The sequence below is a fragment of the Panthera uncia genome, chromosome E1, assembly GCF_023721935.1.
Source record: "Panthera uncia isolate 11264 chromosome E1, Puncia_PCG_1.0, whole genome shotgun sequence".
Taxonomy (NCBI): domain Eukaryota; kingdom Metazoa; phylum Chordata; class Mammalia; order Carnivora; family Felidae; genus Panthera; species Panthera uncia.
Window position 1 is genome coordinate 46,297,891 of NC_064814.1, and position 18,835 is coordinate 46,316,725.

General features: G+C 40.2%; 1 pseudogene; it reads left to right on the top strand.

The window, feature by feature from the left end:
* The window catches only part of LOC125926154 (serine/threonine-protein phosphatase 2A catalytic subunit beta isoform-like), a 26,947-nt pseudogene extending 8,495 nt beyond the window's left edge, over nucleotides 1-18,452 (top strand).
* The last annotated feature ends 383 nt before the right edge of the window (nucleotides 18,453-18,835 follow it).

Here is an 18,835-nt window from a genome sequence, read left to right on the forward strand (position 1 = left end):
TCCAGCCAGCACTCAAGGCCTCCATCGGCCCAGACCTTCATCAGAGGCCTTCAAGTAAGTCCAGCTTGGATGGGATGAACCCCAAGACACATGAGAAATTCACATCTATTTTGTATACCAGTGACAGTCCATGGTGGCTTGTTACAGAACAACAGTTCAGTGATCTACTGTGCAAGACACTTCAAAAGATGCTATTCACCTACTCTTCCTAGTTTCATGTTTTAACCATCTGCAAGCATACAGTTCCACGGTGCTTTCACATGATTGTGCAACCGTCACCTAGTCATCGAGTTTTATACTATGAAATAAAACATTACAAATATGGATGCTGAATGAAGGTCAGTGACATTCTGTGTGCTCCCTGCGAATAGAGTAATGAGCTGGATGCCAGCAGGAATACAAAAAGTAGAAACCCTTGCCCTTTTTGTGAGGAAGCTCACCAATCAAGTTACTATGATACATCATACACGTGAGGAAAAAACACACAAGAAGTTGCTCAGTCTACCAGTGGAGATTTGCTTTTCTTGCTGCACCCTCTGTATGTGAGACACTGTTAAGCCATGAGATAGATATAGGAAACTCGCCGCATGGAGAGAACTCCAGTAGAAAATGGGGATCTGGGTGAGGGCTGTGTGTGCAGTCTTCAGTATTTCTATGAACAAGCCGAACGCTGATCCTAGATCGTCAGAGACCCCAACCACCCCTCTGCTCGGCTTTCCCTGGAAACAGAGAAGCCCAGCACAGGCTTTCTCCCAGTGGGAACTTGCCTGAGAACAAGGTCCGTAAGTGAAGAAAATGGCCTTCCTACTTCTCAGGGAATGGCATTCCAGGCAGACTGACACTGCCAAAATGCAACCCCTCAGCCATTAATATTGCCACCGAGCGCCAATTGCCTCTTCCAAGAAAAAGGAACAAACAACTCTGATTCTATTCAAACTTTATAAAAAGAGCCAGGAATTTAGGAAGACCTCTAAGAGATCCTGGAGAGTAAACTCCTTTCCTGCCCCACTAAAAGAGAAACCAATTGGGCAGTAAGGGCACAAGAAGCAAACAGTTTTTCCTTCCCAGTGTCCAGACACTGCTTACCACCATTATGCTCTTTACTGAGGACAACAGGCAGCCTTCTGCCTTGAAATGCCTTGTCTCCAGAGCAACCTGCAGAGAACTGCCACATAGCATTTTCTCTTTTTCTCTGTCTCAAATTTAATAGCATGTATATCAAAGAAAGTAGATTGTAAGTGCTTATTTATTTTTATGTTATTATATTTTTGAGACACAGAGTGTGAGCAGGGAAGGTGCAGAGAGGGGACAGAGGATCGAAAGCAGGCTCTGCCCTGACAGCAGAGAGCCCAATGTAGGGCTCGAACTCACAAGGTGACCTGTGAGATCACGGCCTGACCTAAGTGGGACGCTCAACCCACTAAGCCACCCCGGTGCACCGTAAATGCGTATTTCTTAGTTTAAGGCCAGACAGTATGAGGATTTGAGAAGGAATACTGTTCCAGAAAATCAGAAATATCAAGAATATCAGGTACACAAATAGAATTATAACCAGTGGTAAAATTGGGATATCAAGGTGAAGTTGTGGGGTTTTTGGTTTTTCTTTTCTTTTTATTGAGGTATATTGGACACACAGCATTATATATTACTCTTTGGGTGTACTATGTAATGTTTTGTTTTTTTTTTACATATTGTAAAATGATCACCGCAATAAGTCTAGTTAACATTCATCTTTACAAAGAAATTTTTGTCTTTTAGGATCTACTCTTTCAGCAACTCTCAAATATGCAATACAGCTTTATTAACCACAGTCCCCATGCAGTACATTACATCCCCAGGACTTCCTCATTTTACAACTGGAAGCCTCTGCCTTTTGGTCCTCTTCACCCATTTCATGCACGCCCCCCCCCCCCCACTCCCACACCACTCCTCGAGCAACCAGTAATCTATTCTTTGCATCTACGAGTTTGTTTCATGAAATTCCACATATAAATGAGATCAGTACAGTATTTACGTTTCTTGTCTGACTTCACCTATTTCATGAAAATGACTGCAAAGTTCATCCTTGTTGTTGCAAATGGCTGGATTTCATTCTCAAGGTGAGATTTCTGAAAAGCCATCCCGAAGTGGAAGAGCAAATCCCCTGGAAGCCTGAGGAAGCTTCAGAGACAGTGGCGGGAAAGAGAACGAGTCCTCAGACAGCTCCTGTCTGTGGCATGGAACTTCCACGTCATTGGGTTTGTTAAAACGGGAGAGAGCGAGAGAAGAGAAAGAGAGGACAAAAAGAAAACAGGAGAAGAAAATTATGGCAAGGTACTAAAGAGAAGGTAGAAACCAAAAAAGTAAAGGTGAAATTTAAGGGTGATGTAAAAGACACTTCAATGGAGTAAGAAGTTAAATACAGACAATGGAAAACCCTGCAATATTAACTGTTACATTTTAAGACCTGAAACAGCATTTAGGCAGTTGTGAGTTTTTTCAATGGCATGAAAATAGGTTTTTTTCTTCATGTATGCTGGAAATAAGATTTTAAAGAGAAGAAAAGGGGAAAAGGAGAAGAAATCTAAAGAGTGGACAGATGAGGTTCACTATAGTATAAATAGAAAATAAATTTTAAAATAGAACACATCAAGGCCATAGAAAGTTCTACAACTATTGGGGAACCTGGGTGGCTCAGTCAGCTGGGCATCCAACTTTGGCTCATGTCATGATTTCACGGTTCGTGAGTATGAGCCCTGTGTCAGGCTCTCTGCTGTCAGCACAGAGCCTGCTTCAGATCCTCTGGCCCCCTTTCTCTCTCTGCCCTTCCCCTGTTTTCTCTCTCTCTCTCTCTCTCTCTCTGTCTCTCTTAAAATAAAGATTAAAAAAAGTTCTACAACTATGCTAAGAAACAACACAGGGGAGACCTATAAAAATCAAGCCAAAAAAATATTGTCAGTGTGGGGGTGGACGAGTGTCACATTTTGCTGCCTTAATGTCCTGTGGTAAACATATTCTGTGTGCGGAGATCTCTCTCTGAATCAAGTGTCTTTTCACATGACACTTTGGCAGCTAAGCTTGGGATTACTAAAAAATAGCTATTTGGTTTAGGAAAAATTAAAACAACTCCCAACCTTTCAGTAAAACAAAGCCTGCTCTTCTTCCCGATGGATTATATTCAAGAAACTTCTTCATCTCCATCTTCATACTTGAGGGAGGGCATACCTAAATACACACACACACAATTCCTATCTTGGACCAATTTTTTCATGTATACAATACGGAAATTGTACTGGATACTGTTTTCCCTTTTCCAAGGTAAAAATAGACCTTTTCATTTTAAAAATAAATCATGGCTATAGTAGAAATGAGGAATTCTAGGGTCTCCTGGGTGGGTCAGTCGTGAGGCATCCAGCTTTGACTCAGGTCATGGTCTCACAGTTTGTGGGTTCAAGCCCCCTGTCCGGCTCTATGCTAACAGCTCACAGCCTGGAGCCTGGTTCGGATTCTGTGTCTCCCTCTCTCTCTGCCCCTCCCCTGCCTGCGTTCTGTCTCTCTCGGTCTCTCTCAGAAATAAATAAACATTTAAAAAAAAGAAATGAGGATTTCTAAAAATAAGTCAAGATAATATTCCCCACAATCAGAAATAATTACTAATATCTTCATAAATATTCTTTCAGATATGCTATGCATATATGTAAATGTACATATATCTTCATTTTAAAAGTTGTATATATTGTTTGGTAACACTTCATTTATAATATCACTGAAATATCTCTGAAAAATATTATCTTCTAGTACCTTTTTTCTCCAACCATAGATCATATAACTACACTCTCATTAATGGACTTAAAAATTATTTTCCATTTTCTGCTTTCTGAATAATTCTGTGATGGTCATTCTCTAGGTGTCTCCAAACATTTATTCCATTATTGTTTGGAGAAGTTTCTGCAAGTAGAATTTGTTTCAAAAAATATGCATATTCTAAACTTTAGTATGTATGAATTTGAGTCATTTGATCAAGTTCCAAAACCATAAATTCTTTGTGAATTTGATGGGGATCTCATAGAATTTATAGACTAGGTTAAGGAGAATTCATTTACTTACTCGTTCAATAACTGTGTACCGAGTGCCTACTATGGGCCTGGCACTAAGACAGCAGTGGACAATCCAAAGAGCCAACAGTTATGGCATAATTGCATAAAAGAGTGCAAAACAGCAAGCACGCACGCATACAATGTGAAGTCGGGATGTGGGGAGCGCTAGATAGTACATACTCTGAAGGAAAGCTAATGCCAAGTGCAGAGACAAAGGGCGATGAGGTCACGTTTTAGATAAGACAATACGAAGGTTAGTAGGATACAGATGGTCATCTGGAGGCAGCTGTGTGGTTTTCAAGGGGGAGAGATGCCAGGAATCAGAGGAGCCAGAGAGCATCTACAGGGAGAGGAGAATGACGAGGGTAAAGAGGGAACACGAGTTGAATTCCAAGGGCCTTTGGATGAATGCCAAGGAGTTAGAATTTCCTTTTGAGCGTCACCAGAATATGTTGAAGGACTCTGTAGAGGAGAGTGAAAAAAACTCTTTAAGAATATTCCATCTTTCCTTCCTGAAGTTATGCTCTCCACTTATCTGTCTCCTTTACTGTCTCTCAGTAGATTTTTTCCATTTCAGTATAATCTTATTAAATGCATTAATAAATGTTTATTTGATCACTTTTCTATATAATAATTTATTTTCATTGTTTTCAGATTGAGTGTTCTAGCTAAAGAACCTTACAGGCCCTTTTAGTACTCAATTCTATGGTTCTATGAACTTAGTGCTCTGGAAATGATTTTCAAAAGTCTCTGGATTTTGACAAGTATTTAAATGTCTAGGGAGCTGTGGAGAATGGCCTAGGGTTACTTTTTGTTGCTTTTGTTTTTGTTTTTTTGTTTTTAAGTTTATTTATTCATTTTGACAGACAGACAGAGAGACAGTGAGCAAGCAGGGGAGAGGGGTAGAGAGACAGGGAGAGAAAGAATCCCAACCGGGTTTCCATGCTATCAGCGCAGAGCCTGACACGGGGCTCCATCTCACAAACGGTGAGATCATGACCTGGGCTGAAGTCAAGAGTTGGATGCTTAACTGACTGAGCCACTCAGGCATCCCCACCCCCACCCCCAGGGTTACTTTGACTTCTGGTCCTCCTAGACCTTGGAGAATAAATTAGGGTAGATTCTTATACTTTCAAACCCTATGAGCTCTTTCTGCGACAAGCCTATTACATTGACTCCTGTGGAGTTGGGTTCCCAGGCCCTTAACGCTTTCCTAAATGAAATTTCTAAGCGGCATTTCCCAAAAAGTGCACCAGAAAGCTTGTAAAAACAGCTATCCAGATCCTGTTCCTAGAGATTTCAATCCTGAAAGCCTGGATCCTGATGTGCAACAAAATTTGGGAAAGACTATCTAAGACCAGTTGCATACCTACCACATCCTTCTAACAGAACCAGGACTTCCTGTCAATATTCTAACAGTACTCAGGGCAAGTCTTGGACAGGAAGGACCTTGAGTGGAGTTGTTCAACATAATGAACTAGGTTCAGGAACACTCAGGTTCCTGATTCAGAGAAAAGCATGTTCTCCCCCATATAGAAAAAAATTACATCTGAATTTTATCTGGGTCATCATCTATGAACATATCTGTGGTCTAACAATTCTTTTGATTTCTTTATAATTTTCTAGGAAACCCTCTTGGTAAAATATAGAAAATTATATACATAGATGCATGGCACACTGGAAAGATTATGCCATGAGGTGACATTCCTAAAAATAAGACCTTCCCAAGCCGAGACAAGTAACTTACTTTAGTGAAATGACAATGGGTTAGGGTATCAGAAGGCCCAGGTTCAAATCCTGACTCATTTAAATTTGTAAAGACTCAGTTTACTCAGCCGTTAAATGGAGTAATAACATGAATGTGTCTCCTGGAGTTGCAGTGAAGACCAAATATGAAAATGCATTTTAAAGTATTGCATGAAGGACTAAACACATACAAATTATCCTTCCTTTTAGATTTCTAGAAGTATGTGTTGTTACTTCACTTCTCAGGATAGAATGCTCCCTCTGTCCATTCAGCCTCAGGATGGGGTCTACCAGACATCTGTGACTTGGATGAAGGATATTTCAAAGCTGACATTCCCTTAGGTGATTTAAAACCATAAAGCAAACATCTGAGAATACTGAAATGTATTTATAATGTGGGATGGGATTTATTTCATTGACTGTTACTCATATGAGAATCACACACATACACACACACCTGCACACAAACACAAAGATCAAGTCATAAAACCTTTGGGGGAGTACCTGCTGCCTTTCTCATACTTAAAGCACAGGACTCCTAAGATATTTGCGATCTAGATGTAACTACCATTCTTGTAATGCTTGCAAAGGTCCACAGAAAAAGTACAAAGAAACAACGACCCAGGAAACCCAACTTAATTATTTTGTTCCATACCTGTTCACGCTATGTGTAACATACTATGTTAAGAACGACAGGGGAGCGGTGCCTCACTGGCTCACCCTATGGAGTATGTGACTCTTGATCTCAAGGTTGTAGGTCTGAGCCTCACATTGGGTGCAGAGATTACTTAAAAATTAAAATATTAAAAAAAAAGAACAATAAGGGATATAGAGAAGCATGAACTATCAAAGACGTACACCTGCAAACATTAAGTAGTAATAAAAAAACGTAAACAGTAGGACCAGAGGATATGACACTAGAAGCAACAAATCAGCATCCTATCTAGCTGCTATGGCTCCTTAATGCTTTATGTGCACAGTAGGGACATTTAAAAAAATTCATGCTCCCATCCAGAGAGGAGACGGCATAAGCCCCTCCTGCAAGAATGCCTTTGATTAAAGCTAACTCTTATTACATTAAACTTCAACATTTGAACATGGACTTTTAATGATTTCACTTCCAAGGCTTTCTCTGCCTTCTTGTCACCTGTGTGAACCTCTAATCCCACTTTGCAACCTCGTCTCGCCAGGACGAAAAATGCACTCTGTAAACTAGAAGTCCAGAGCATGATGAAAATTAATGACAAAACAAAGAGAAGAGAGAAATCAAGAGAATAATGTGACTCTGATGAATAAGCAGAATTGACCAAATAATCAGAAACTTGAAAGGAAGGTTTTCCTTTAAAGTTGATTCTTTTGTGTTTGGCTAAACTATATATATCAATGGTATTTCCTCAACTCAGAGTGCAACTATCAAAAAATAATGTTTAATGGTAAAAAGTTAATTGGTGCAGAGTTCAAACCTCAGCTCAGTAAGTGTTGGCTTTGGGCAAACCACTTAATCAGATTATTTAGAGTCTGGTTTCCCCTTGATGGAAGCTACCACTTTTTAATTGAGAGAAAGCAAAGTAAACTTTGTCAGACAATTTGAACTGATCTGGGAGGTACACTGTAATCAGTCAAATAAGAGTCTAAGGTTAAGCAAAGAAGAGCAAGTAAGTCAACCTCAAAAGGGTTTAATTTTGTTTAAGTTTATTTTTTTTTTATTTGAGAGAGAGAGGGAGAGAGTGCACACAAGTGGGGAAGGGGCCGAGGGAGAGAGAGAGAGAATCCCAAGCAGGTTCTGCACTGTCATCACATAGCCTGACACAGGGCTCAAGCTCAGGAACCACATAGATCATGACCTGAGCAGAAATCAAGAGTCAGATGCTTAACCGACTGAGCCACCCAGGTGCCCAATCAAAAGTGTTTAAATTCTAATGAATTTTTCCCCGTGGTCTTTCCTACATGCATTCATCTCAGTCAAAAGTTCACTGTATAAAAACAGCAAGTACAAGGGGTTATTAAAAATGCAGCTTGCATTCTTATTAACTTCCCATTGCCCTTTCTTGCTATTGCTAAGGCTCCTTTTCTGGAAATGTTAATTCAGGGTTTCTGGTAACCTTGTCTCTGACAACTCTGAAGCATCTATACACAGACAGCAGGTGGTTGAGGCTGTGGAAGTTTGGAAGATTCACGAGGAACTCTCCTATTGCTCAGACCATGCTCTGAGTAGCAAAAAGAAAACCCTACGACTCATCACTTGACTGGCAAAAAGTCATTCTTCTTACACACAAAGAACTTGCTAAGCTTCTTCAAAAGCTACATAGCTCATAAAATCGTGATAAGATGGATGGATGAAGAGGGATCATTTTGTGTAGATTTTTGTCCTAAATTAACCTAAAATTCAGAAATCAAAAAAATTCCACAACAACAGAAAACTTTACAGCTTGAGAATGATCAGGCAAAAAAAAAAAAAAATGCCTGCTTTCTTGACATTTGTAATTAAAGGACATAGTGCAGTAGGTGTGCAGTTTGGGTACCCGGCACCTGAATGTCACTGGAATTCTCCAAATTGTGCATATAAGATAAGGAAAGATTTAGATTTGGGTGTGTGTGCTTCCCTTTGGCAGGCTAGTGACTAAATAAAGTCAGAAGTAGATACAACTTATTGGCATCAACAGAAAAACCAGTTGGTACAAAATAATTTTATTTCCAATTAAATTTTAAAGGCCTAGAGAACTAAAAGCATTCACCTTCAAAAGTGTCAGCTAACCACAGTTTAGCCTTAGGTAGCTCCCAGAAGTGTTTCCTTCCATTGGTTGAGTGATCACATTTTATTATTATCCCAAAACACTGCATGATTTAGTCAGAGAACTTGGAGGTCCAGATAATCCCTTCTCCATTTTTTATTATCACTATGAACTTCAGATAGGAAACACCCTGATTTCTGTGGCTCTTATGAGTCCACAGATACTTCTTGAGTAAATAAATCGCCTAGAGGACAGTAAGTGGGTCCCCATTGCTCAGGTGGTTGTTCCTCACCCAGCAGACCTTGCACCCGCTGACCTGAACTGAAGAGACAGACTCTGCAGGGTTTTTTTAAAAATAAGTTTGTGTGTGTGTGTTTGTTTGTTTGTTTGTTTGTTTAGAGACAGAGGCAGAGTGCGTGAGCAGGGGAGGGACAGAGAGAGAAGGAGAGAGAGGATCCCAAGCAGGCTCATGCTGCCCACACAGAGCCCGATGTGGAGCTCAAACTCATGAACCATAAGATCATGACTTGAGCTGAAACCAAGAGTTGGATGCTCCACTGACCGAGCCACCCAGGTGCCCCAGATGCCCCAGATGTTCCTTCTCCTGTTTGTTGAATTATTCAGTGTAATTTAAATGGATTTCAGTTTCCATATGCCAACTGATTTCTTTTTTATTTGTGTGTGTGATAATGGCTTAGTAAAGAGAGACAGAATATGTTGATTTTGAAAAATGAATGGGTTTCCTTAAAGGAATAGCTTGAAATCTTCTAATCCTATGATTTTTTCCCCCCTGGCACCTCAAAAGAGAAATGTACGTGTATTTATGTTTCAATTTTCCTTGGCTTCTGATTCCAGATGTAAATATTTATTCTCAAATATGAATATTTCATTGATATGCATCATCTAATTTTATAATTTTACATTCACAGATATCTGATAGGTATAAATGAAAATATCTACATATTTACATATCAACCTAAAGTTACATCTGTAACTTCCAATTTTGAAAACACTGACCAAATAGGAAAGTTTATTTTCATGTCTTATTTTATATAAAGTTGTATTCCATCCTTTATTGTAGATGTAGTGGAAGCAAAAAAGAGAAACACATAAATTATAAACTTGTAGAGAAGTAGAAAATGTTCATCAAAAAAGTATTGACCTTTGCTCAGTATCTCAAGGATTTAAGAAAATTATAACCGTGAATTACTGCTAATCAAACATCCTCAAAGTCCTACGGAGTTGATAGGAGTATTTGTCTATACCACACAAATCTGAAAAAAACCTCAATAAAGTCTAAACTGTAGCTAGAGTGTAGGTTGAAAGTATTTTATTTTTTTTAACGTTTTATTTATTTTTGAGACAGGGAGAGACAAAGCATGAACAGGGGAGGGTCAGAGAGAGGGAGACACAGAATCTGAAACAGGCTCCAGGCTCTGAGGTGTCAGCACAGAGCACAGCACAGAGCCCGATGCGGGGCTCGAACCCACGGACCGCGAGATCATGACCTGAGCCAAAGTTGGCCGCCTAACCGACTGAGCCACCCAGGCGCCCCAAAAGTATTTTAAATTCAGCTTCTAACTGTTCTGAACTCCACCAAATACAGGAAAGATTATGTACTATTCCCCATCTCATTTGAACTAACCCAGATATATACCCCAAATGGGAACAGTTACAAGAGTTAGAATACTATCACACTTGTGTTCCCTGGGTGGCTCAGTCGGTTAAGTATCTGACTCTTGATTTTGGCTCAGATCATGATCCCAGAGTCCTGGGATGGAGCCCCACATTGGGCTCCACTCTGAGCATGGAGCTTGATTAGGGTTCTCGCTCTCCCTCCCTCCCCCCACCCCAGACATACTCTGTCTCTCTTTCTCTCTCTAAAAGAAAAAGTGGAAAGTAGTTGCTCATCTTCACAGCCTTTCTCATGATGGTCATTCATAAAGACAGTGTCTACATGCATTAAATGAGATACGCTGGGGCTCCTAAGGGGCTCAAGTCAGTTGGGCATCCGACTCTTGACTTCAGCTCAGGTCATGATCTCATAGTTACTGAGTTGGAGCCCCACAATTGGCTTTGTACTGATGGCACAGACCCTGCTTGGGATTCTGTCTCCTTTGCTCTCTGTCCTTCCCCTGCTTGCTCACTCGCTCTCTCTCTCTCTCTCTCTCTCTCAAAATAAATACAAATAAACTTTAAAAATAAAATGGTAGCACAAAAACAAACATTAAGATCAATGGAACAGAATACAGAACCCAGAAATGGACCCACAAACATATGGCCAACTAATCTTTGACAAATCAGGAAAGAATATCCAATGGAATAAACACAGTCTCTTCAGCAAATGGTGCTGGGAAAACTGGACAGTGACATGCAGAAAAATTAACCTCTTTTTTATACCATACACAAAAATAAACTCACAATCGAGGAAACACCTAAACATAAGACAGGAAGCCATCAAAATCCTAGAGAAGAAAGCAGCAACTTCTGATTCAACATGTCTCTAGAGGCAAGGGAAACAAAAGCAAAAATGAACTATTGGGACCTCATCAAAATAAAAAGCTTCTGCACAGCGAAGGAAAATATCTGCAAAACTAAAAGGCAACTGACGGGATGGGAGAAGATATTTGCAAATGGCATATCAGATAAAAAGTTAATATCCAAATCTATAAAGAACTTATCAAACTCAACACCCAAAAAACAAATAATCCAGTGACGAATTGGGCAAAAGACCTGAATAGACCCTGTTCCAAAGAAGATATCTAGATGACCATCTGACACATGAAAAAATGCTCAACATCACTCGTCACCAGGGAAATACAAATCAAAACCACAATGAGATAACACCTCACATACCTGTCAGAATGGCTAAAATAAATAACTCAGGCAACGACAGATGTAGTTGAGGATGTGGAAAGAGGAACCCTTTTGCATATATACATATGTATGTATATACATATATATGTATGTATATACATATATGTGTGTGCATATATACATATATATACATATATACATGTGTATTCATATATACATATATACATATATATACATATGCACGTATATACATATATACATATATATGTGTATATATATATATATCTACCTCAAGATGTTATATTGAGTGAGGCAACTCAAGTCTACAAGTATTTATTGAATATCTGCTACCAGCAGTTATCTTTGCTAAGTATTGGAATTTTCAAACAAGGCATTTCACTGCAGTTGAGGGGCTCCCAAATGACCTGGGAAAGCAGAAATATACATAACTGTAATAAAATGAGAAGGCTAACGGAAACTGCATACATTTACTCTGCAGGGGATGAGTGAGGTAACATCACAGGCTGGACCAGATCTTGAATGACCAAAGCACTTTCCCAGAAAGAGGCCTGGGGAAGGACTTTCCAGACAGAGAAGAGCAAGTGAGCTGCAGGGAGCATGTGACAGTGCGTAGCATGGCCAGAGCAGAGCATGAGTGGCTCACATTTCCTATAGCACAGGTGAGGCTTGAGCAACAGAATGACAGGAAGTGAAATTTGAAGTAATGCCAGACCAAAAATAGAAACTGTATCCTACAGACAAAGGGGAGTGACTGAAAGCATTTAAGTAAAGTTGAGACACAACTGGAATATGTTTTAGTTCATCACTCTGGAAGAAGTATGGAACGAGTATGGAAAGATTTTTTTTAATGTTTATCTTTATTTTTGAAACAGAGCATGAGCGGGGGAGAGGCAGAGAGAGAGGGAGACACAGAATCCGAAGCAGACTCCAGGCTCTGAGCTGTCAGCACAGAGCCCGACGCAGGGCTCAAACTCGTCAACTGTGAGATCATGACCTGAGCTGAAGTTGGATGCTCAACCGACCGAGCCACCCGGACGCCCCTGGAAAGATTTTTTTTTTATATATTCACATGGCTTTAGGTGAAGAAATGGTAGATAGGTGATGATGATATCAAATAGGGAAAGGTTATGTTGTTCAGTTCAGGACAAAATGAAAAATAGCCATATTACAAACTAAGAGCATTTGAAGAAGCTTGTCTAATTTACCCAATTACGGATTTAATTTTCAAAATGGGGGGAAGAGGAGAAATAATCAGTCAATGTTTCATATGCAAATCTGGTTGAAGTTAAGAGTGGGTATCATTCTGGGGCACCTCGGTGGCTCAGTCGATTGAGTGTCCGACTCTTGATCTCAGCTCAGGTCTTGATCTTGGGTTATGAGTTCAAGCAACGAATTGGGCTCCATGTCGGGCATGAAGCCTACTTTAAAAAATATATAGGTATAACTCTCATTTTTCCTTGTGTGTTGTATGTATTTGATCATACATTGAAATACTAATGTTTTCTGAGTGACATGATGACATATGTCATAAGTACATATGCACATTGATAGTTAAAGCATAAACATTTGATTTTCAAGACATATTTCTGTTTCAGATCATGAGAATGCATTTCATGTACAGTTGTCCAATCTTAAAGTGGCTTTTAAAAGAAAACAGTTTCCACCTCACCTTCACTTATAGCAGCACTGAGATGAAAACACGTAAGAAGCCAGGCAGTATGATCTCAGTTCCATGAGAGGCTCTTGACAGAACTCAACAACATAAAAAGTCATGCTGGGGATGTTCAAACTGGATTGCAGCGATCCTATCTTCAAGGAGGTAACAGTGGGGAGCCAGAGAGCATCTGACGATTCTTAGGTGCCTACAAATAACATCCATAGCACAAGGTCTTATGGGAACCAAGGGGGACACCCAATTCAACTGGGGGTATACAGGATGCTCCTTAGTACGATAACTGAACAAGGTTTCAGAAGAAGAAGAGTGGAGTTGAGGGAGCTGGTGGTGGCCACTGGGCACAGGAATGGTGATGAACTCACAGAGGAGTGAGTATAAATTAAGAGTCTGTCACAAAAAATCAGGTGAAAGATTACTGCCAGTAAAAGGTGATTAATTTGAACTCTGCCAGCTGTATCAGGGATAAAGTTGAAGGAAGAAATGGAAGAAATGCTTAGAAGACAAAAATCCACAAGATGTAGAGATGAGTGAGCTGTGTACGATGGAAGGAGGGGAACTGTGCTATTTCTTTTTTAATTTTTTTTGAGGGGAGGTACGAGCAGAGAGAGAGGGAGAGAGACAATCCCAAGCAGCTCCACGCTGTCAGTGCAGAGCCTGACCGCAGGGCTTGAGCTCACGAACCATGAGATCATGACCTGAGCCAGAAACCAGAGTCGGACACTTTACCCATGGAGCCACTCAGGTGCCCCGGAACTGTGCTATTTTGAAGCTACAGCGGTCTACACGATTTTGCAGTCTATAGTAATGTGTAAAGGAAAGACACACACTACAAACATCAGAAAAAGTCTTTAAAAACTCTCTTCAGGGGCACCTGGGTGGCTCACTTAGTTGAGCGTCCAACTTCAGCTCAGGTCATGATCTCAAGGTTTGTGGGTTTGAGCCCCGTGGTGGGGCTCTGTGTTGACAGCTTGGAGGCTGGAGTCTGCTTTGAATTTGGTAGCTCTTTCTCTCTGCCCCTCCCCTGCTCACTCTCTTTCTCTGTCTCTCAAAAACAATAAAGGTTAAAAAATTTTTTTAAATCTCCTCAGAAAAGCATTACGCTTTCCAGAAGGAAACCAATGATGGACTGACTTTAGATATTGCCCAAGAATGAAAAATCACACCGTGTAACTGAAGGTCTGAAATAGAACTAAAGATAAAGTCTTCCCAATCAAGTAGCTTTAAGCCATGTATCAGATTAGTCTTGAGAGGACAAGTCTTCTGATTCAATTATTTTTAAAGCTTCTTCTATACTACAGTAACTACTGAATTGACAGCAACGTGGGCAACATGTTAAATGTGCATACGTTAAAATATAATCACATAAATTAGCCTGGAAGATTGGCACTCATATATTGAGACAAATTAATACATTGTAGACAATGTCGCTCAAGAGTTAGCAATTTCCTTTAATAATTCTCCTGAGCTAAAGGGGGCTATTTCGTTCATGTGACCCTAAGAGCAGCCGATATTCATAACTGCTGTTATGGACTAAACTGAGTTTTAGACCAAGCATGAGTGGTGCCCCCAGGCATCATTAGTGGCTAATGTGGTGGATACAATAAGCAAATTATGAAATCACCAGGACCTAATAACTACATGCAGGAAGTACTACTTTAACAGTAGAACACTGTCTTTGCAAATGAACAAGGGAAGGATCGGAGTCAAACTAAGATAACCCTTTTAAATAACGCTGTAACCCCAATACATTATGCAATAAACACCAATAACATCTGCTAAGAAACAGCAAGTTACGATGTAAAATTGGTTTAAGGAAATAAATAATCAAATTTCGGTCAGACATTTGGAGCAAAGTCGAGGAAGTTTACCATATAAGTATTCTTCAGGACTGAAGTCCCAGAGCCTCTAAAATATCTGGGGTATAATTAACAATCTGATGGACACTTCTGGCCAAGATTCATACGATTACTCATCCCTTATATTTTCTATATATGTTCGATGGTTTAAAAAAGGTATCTTGATAGCAGAAATACAATTCATCTAATAGGGTAATACATTTAAGGTTTATTCACTTATACAGACAACAAATATTTACTTGATTTACTTAAAAACATGTATTAAGATTTTAGTTGAGAGGCACGTGAGTGGCTCGGTCTGTTAAGTGTCCAGCTTTGGCTCAGGTCATGAGTTCAAGCCTCATGTCAGGTTCTGTCCTGACAGCTCAGAGCCTGGAGCCTGTTTCAGATTCTGTGTCTCCCTCCCTCTCTGCCCCTCCCCCGCTCATGCACATGCTCTCTCTCACTCTCTGTCTCGCTCTTGCTCTCTCTCTCTCTCAAAAATAAATAAACATTAAAAATAAAACATTTAAAATAAAAAAGATTTTAGTTGAGGCAAGACACTTTGCTAAGTCCTAGAAACCAGTGACAGTCTTTTCATCTTTTCAGTACTGTTTTCATCAAGGAGCTTAGAGGTTGGTGGAAAAGGCAGACTTATACAGAGACAAGTTCATGATAATACATTAAGTGCAGAGCTGAAGGTCTGCTTAGGGTTCTGTGGGACAGCAGAAGAGAGAGACCCTTGGCCAAGGTGGGTCTCCACAACATCTTCCCAGAGAAAATAAAGCCTCAGCTGAATGTTGAACTAGGTATAGTACTCATCTTTTGTCAGTAGGCTACTTCCACAGTAATGCTGAAAAAAAGGTATCCTAAATCATAGTACATAAAACAACAGCTTGTGACCTTATTAAAATTTTTTAGCCCCTTCCTTTCACTGCTTTGAGACTTAGGTTTTCTGACTTTTTCCTTGCCTACGGGCCTTCCAGGGCCCTAGTCTACCAACCTGAATCGCAATGAGAAAGGGGATGATGAACTGAATCATGAGCCTTCAATTCAGACCCTGATTCCATCAAATCTCACCTCTGCCCCTCACTAGCCTTTGAGAAAGTCACATACTTTTGTCTCTGAGCCCAAGGTTCTTCCTTGATTAAGTGGGTTCAAAAATACTACTGTATGGGGGTGGTGTGAGGTTCAAATGAGATCATGAATGTAGCAGTGCTTTACAAACTACAAATATCAGTCTTTACAGTTTTTAAAAATTTCTTACTTCCCAGATTAATGATATTATTCCATAATTTCATAAGAGTATATTATATAATATCTGTGCTGGTTTATCACAAATTTCGTAGACTTTTCTTGGAATAAACTTATGAGATCATGATCCTCTTTTCAGAGATACAAAACTGGAGATAAAAAGCAGATGAGTGTTCTCTCAGCCAAAGATTTGGACCAGAATGGGGTTGGATTTTAACACACTTCTACACCTAATTACCCTTTCATACAACTAAGTCCTTCAGTTAGTAATCTGTTATGAAATGCACTCATCTTCTATAAGACTCCTTCATTTAATTATCTAAATGACCTTGTGAGAAACACAGTTTTGTTATACTCTCCATTTCATGGAGAAAGCCAGCCTGGCTAAGCACAATGCTAAGTTTACCTTTCAGGGGCAAACAACCAAACTTCCTCTGCCCATTTTTTACTTGTGTTGTTTGGGGTTTCCCCTCCCCCTCTCCCTCCTCCCGATCCTCCTCCTCCTCCTCCTCCTCCCCCTCCTTCTTCTGAGTTGAATGGGTTCTTGATATATTTTGGATGCTAACACCTTATCAGATATATGATTTTCAAATATTTTATCCCACTCTGTAGATTGCGTTTGTTGATGTTGCTGATGCTTTCCTTTGCGTGCAGAAGCTTTGTAGTTTAAGTTTTCTGGTTTTACATCCTATGATTTTGATTTGCGTTTGCTTTTCTGGTTTTACATCCTATTTCAAGTATTTAAGCCATTTTTACTTTATTTTTTGTGTGTAGTGAAGATAGTGGTCAGTTTCATTCTTTCGCATGTGGCTGTCCAGTGTTCCCAATACAAGTTTTTGGAGAGATTATTCTTTCCTCTATTGTACATTCTTTGCTCCTTTGTCATAAATTAATTGGCCAGAGGAAGAGGGGATAGAAAGAGTGAGAAAAGGGGCGAGAGAGCCCTGAGAGGCTGGGGGAAAGGAGGAGGTAGCAGGTAGTTAGCCTCTGCTGGACACTGCGCCCACACCCACCTGAGCCACACTCCAACCTCCCCACACCCTTCACCCTTCACTGACTCCCATGCATGCAACCTGGAAGCCAAGGGCAGGCAGAGGACTCCTCTGGGCCAGAGCCCTCACCGACAGCTGACCTGGGGTGAGGTGAGGGGCCCAGCAGCCAGCTGTCTGGTTCTTTCTTCTCCTGGGAGCTCCACACAAGCATGAGAAGGTAGGGGCAGGGAGAGGGCAGGGAGGTGGTGGGGAAGGGGATCAGGCTCTCCTTGACAACAAGGCGTTCACCAAGGAGACGGACTAATGGGTCGAGCAGCTGAATGAGTGGAAACAGCTTAACCAGAACCAAGTGCAGACGCTGTGCCAAAAGGCTAAGGAAATTTTAGCAAAAGAATCAAATGTGCAAGAAGTTCGCTGTCCTGTTACTGTGTAGAAATGTGCATTGTCAGTTCCATGATCTTATGGAATTGGTGGAAAATCACCGGATACAAATGATCTATTCGAGGACGACTATGTAGACAGAGGCTCCTACTCAGTGGAGAGTGTGACTCTTCTTGTGGCATTAAAGATGCATTACCCAACTGAGTGTTGTATGGAAACCAATTTGACAATAAATTTCATATATTGAAAAAAAAAAAAGATGCATTACCCAGAACACATTATGATATTGCAAGGAAAACAAGAAAGCTGACAAATTACCCAATTATAAGGCTTTTATGACGAATGTCTACGAAAGTATGCAAATGCTAATGTTTGGACATATTTTACAGATCTAGTTGATTATCTTCCACTTACAGCCTTAGTAGATGGACAGATATTTTGCCTCTACAGCATGGCATCTCTCCACCCATAGATAACACTGGATCATATAAGAGCCTAGGATCGTTTACAAGAAGTTCCACATGAGGACCCAAAGTGTGATCTGTTTTGGCCAGATTCAGATGATCCTAGTGGGTGGGGCATTTCATCACGGGGTACTAGCTACACATTTGGACATTCTGAAACATGTAATCATGCCAGTGGTCTTACCCTGGTTTCTCCAGCTCACCAATTTATACTGGGAGGATACAATTGGTGTCATGATCAAAATGTGCTTACCATTTTCAGTGCACCCAACTACTGTTAACACTTGTGGGAACGAGGCCGCTATCACGGGATTAGATGACACTTCAAAATGTTCCTTCTTTACCTGAAATGATAATAATAATAATTAAAAAATAAAATACTCCTTCCTTCAGTTTGACCCACTACCTCATGGTGGATAGCCTCATGTTACCCTTCATACCTCAGACTACTTCCTGTAGTAATTCCTCCCAGGAAAAACCTGCCTTTGCATGTGGAAGCATATCTGGCTTTTTAAAGTATATATATTTAAAAAAAAAAACACAACAAAAATCAACAGTAATCCAACTTTCTGTAACAAATTGGGATCTGTCTTGGCATTAATCCATATAGACCAAAACATACCATACCAATGATGAGCATTTAGCGCAATTTGAGACTGAAAATCCATACAACACTCTGTTCTAGATCAGTCCATCTTAACGGGTTTCCTGTTGTATTTGTAATATAGCCATTTCCCTCTGGACTGTTCAAGCATAAAAGGTAACTAACTCCTTCTTCTCCTTTTGCACTTACTTGGAAATTTTTAGTTCTAGTGTTTCACTGGCATGATTGATAGAATTCG